We start from the raw sequence: 3769 nt of genomic DNA on the forward strand, positions 1-3769 counted from the left end.
CAAACACTTCAACAAGTGTGGCAATGTGTACCATGTGATGATCCATCCTGTCCAGTATTTCCAGTGCCTTGTTGTGACTGGATGGATTGATGAATGGATGGATGGATGGATAGATGGATGGTTGGTTTGTGGAATTTGCGGTGTAATGAGCTTTTAGATTAGGGAATGAGTCGAATACCTGTCTGTTATAAATACTAGACCTGGGTAGAAAAAAATGTTTTTTTTTTTTTCATTCAGTACATTAAAAAATATCTATGCTGGTCATACAGGCCCATTATACTGGGAGAAAGGGACCGTAACCCTAACCCTAACCATACCTCTAACCATAACTCTGGTCACAGCAGCGTCCGCTGACCACCAGACCACCTCCCATGATATCTGTACATGGCTGAAAGTGTCTCACCTCCTCCCTTTGAGGGAAGATGTACTGTATGCGTGGGACCCCTGATGTCTTTCCCTAATTCCCCATGGATCATACTGCTGTGCCCTTTGGGATTTAAAACGTCTCGCCAGGGATGAGAAACCCGCCCATTCTTAGAGTTATTGCAGGATTTCTGCAGTCTCAGTGGAAACTGCTGGAACACAGAGAAAGGTGCTGCTAGTTCTGCTTTATATTTCACTTCAGATTGTCGTTAATTAAATGTCATCTCTTTATAGGTGAGGAGCCTTTAGTTCATGATTAGCCTTATTTTAAGTACTTTTGCAGGAGTGATTCCTTTTATAAATCATATGCATATCGTTCCCTCTACCCATTTACTGTCACTTTTTCTTTGCTTTTTATCACTTTCAAGATGGTCCTTCTTGTTCAAATCCATGATGGTGCCAAAGTAATGACCCCTGAGGTCAGCAGCTGTTCTCGGAACCTGTATCTGGTATATGAGGTCTGTACATTTAGGATTTCTGCATTTAGGATCTTAATTAGTTTTTATTTTTTAAGACGTCTGTGATGGGTTGGTGCACCATCCTGGGTTGTTCCTTACCTTGCGCCCATGGGCTCCGGACTCTCCGTGACCGTGAATAGAATAAGTGGTTCCAGAAAATGGATGGATGGATTTTGAGATTTACAGGCAGGCGATATTTGCTCTGATCACCCAGCAGAAGCGCGATTTCATGGAGTTGATAGGAAATCGTGGAGGAGCTGTTGGACATGTGAGTCCAGACGCTGGTGTAGTTAACGACATGCCTGACTCCTGGAAAGCATAATTAGCTGGGCCCAGCCGTTCAGAAGTAATCTGATGGCATTTTCGGCTACTGGATTGGATAAAATCTTGAAAATTGGTTGTTCAAAAGAAGAAAATGATTTAAAAACTGAAGTAGATCATATAATCCAGTCTTGCTTTTGAACATGATCTAACCTTGAAAGGATTGGGATACTTTTGATCCAAAATAAAAATCTATTACCCTGATCCCAGCAGAAGGGTGGATTCAGGGTGTATTTCTGGAGTAAAATGTAGTAAAACTTTAAAACTGGATTAAAAATACCACATTTGCATTATGTGGGGGGTACAGTGGTGCAGTGATTAGCACTATCGCCTCACGCCTCTGGGATCTGAGCTCTAGCCTCTGCCACGGCTCCTTGTCTGTGGAGTTTGCATGTTCTCCCCATGTTGCCATGGGGTTTCCCCCAGGTACTCCGGTCCCCCCCCCCCCCCGTTCCAAACAATGTGCTCAGGCTAATTAGAGTTATCAAAGTGCCCATAGATGTGCATGTGTGAATGACTGCTGTGTGAGCTGACACCCCTTCCTGGGTTGTGCCCTGCCTTTCCCCCATAGGCTCTGGATCCCCCTAAATAGGACAAGCAGTTTCAGAAAATTGATGGATATATTATTTAATATATATGTTTACACTTTACAATAAATGCACCTTCATAATGCATTCATAGAACATTCATAAGCAGCATGCAAGTACACTTTAACATCCTAACATCCCTTAACAGCTTTAATATACATTAATAACAAACATTATATAATAATAACAAACATTGTAATTGTATAGGGGGCGGCATGGTGGTGCAGTGGTTAGCACTGTTGCCTCACACCTCTGGGACCCGCGTTCGAGTCTCCGCCTGGGTTACATGTGTGTGGAGTTTGCATGTTCTCCTCATGTCGTCGTGGGGTTTCCCCCCACAGTCCAAAAACATGCTGAGGCTAATTGGACTTGCTAAATTGCCCGTAGGTGTGCATGTGTGAGTGAATGGTGTGTGAGTGTGCCCTGCAATGGGCTGGCCCTCCATCCTGGGTTGTTCCCTGCCTCATGCCCATTGCTTCTGGGATAGGCTCCGGACCCCCCGCACCCCAGTAGGATAAGCGGTTTGGAAAATGGCTGGATGGATAATTGTATAATCATGTGATGTTTACTATTAATGTATATTACAGCTGTTAAGAGATGTTAGGATGTTAAGGTATACATACATGACGTTCATGAATGATTTCCGAATACTTAATGAATACATTATGAAGGTGTACTGAACATTTTTTGAATGCAATATAAAAGCATTATGAAGGTGCAGTTAATGTAAAGAGTTACCGTTTATTTATATTTTGCACTTCCACCATTACAGTGATAACGTAGACATGAGGCTGCTTCTTCATCTTCAGTCTTTTCAGTATAACCCAGCATTCTGATCCAGATTAAAGATTTTGAATAACAGGGCAAGGCAGTGCCACCTTCTATCTATCTATCCTGAAAAGAAGTAACTGGTCAATATAGTGGTAGTTTGTGGCTCAGCAGGTTAGGCTGCTGTTCTATAATCAGATGGTTGCTGGTTCCAATCTGAGAGTCAGTGGAGTGTTTACATTAGTAGGGCCCATAACTCCAGTTGCTCTTGGTACCGACCCTGATCCCTCATTGGATCTTACCCTGATCCCTCATTGGATCTGACCCTGATCCCTCATTGGATCTGACCCTGATCTTTCATCTATATGTTGCATTGCCTTAAAGAAGTAAAAATGCCTTTATTATCTTTTTTTTATGGTAACAGACCAGACTTTTTACTTTAGACTAAGTAAGGTTATCTTATGCAGAAATGCTTCAGCATGTGAAAAAAGACTTGATCGCTTAATTTGTTGCATTTATTTTTTAGTATATCTTGTACTAAATGTGCCGGTGCAGTAGCTTGGTGTAGAACCTGTGGAGTTTGGTACCATCAGCAGCTCACCATGGATGAAGACCAGTGAAAAGTGAAAAGAAAAAAGCAACTGTGAAAATAAGCACTGCTAGATGCCAAGCGAGTCCTAACAATGTGCTTCAAACTCCAGAGAGGGCAGTGGGGTGAGCAGGGTTAATGGGTGTCATGGAGGTGCTTGAGGAAAGAATCACCATCGCTCTGGCTGGAAGAGTAACAGGATGGATCCGGACAGGGAAGCTTATAAATGCGTGGTGAGTCGGGTAAGAGCCTCATCCAGGCGACTCCACGCCACCGGAGAGAAGCCAGCAGGCTACATGCATCGCAGAGATGGGGCTGACGAGGTAGCATGCTGGGCTCCATTCATCCTGAGGCCATTGAGGGTATTTACCACCACTCAAACCATGCATTTGCTGTGGGGCCCCCTGTTGGCCACAAACAGTCACTACACTACATAATAAGTGAGCTCCCTCCTTACTTAGGAGACGCAGAAGCAGCGTGTTCTACCAATTAACTAACTACCATATTCTGACTTGTCTTGCTAGCTATTTATATAGAAAACTCTGAAAGTCAATTTCTGGATCGGGCCCCAGGAACATGCCCAGTCTAAGACAATCACCCGCTTCCCCTTGTACCTCGTGATT

Source organism: Brienomyrus brachyistius, unplaced genomic scaffold (genome assembly GCF_023856365.1).
Source record: "Brienomyrus brachyistius isolate T26 unplaced genomic scaffold, BBRACH_0.4 scaffold80, whole genome shotgun sequence".
Taxonomy (NCBI): domain Eukaryota; kingdom Metazoa; phylum Chordata; class Actinopteri; order Osteoglossiformes; family Mormyridae; genus Brienomyrus; species Brienomyrus brachyistius.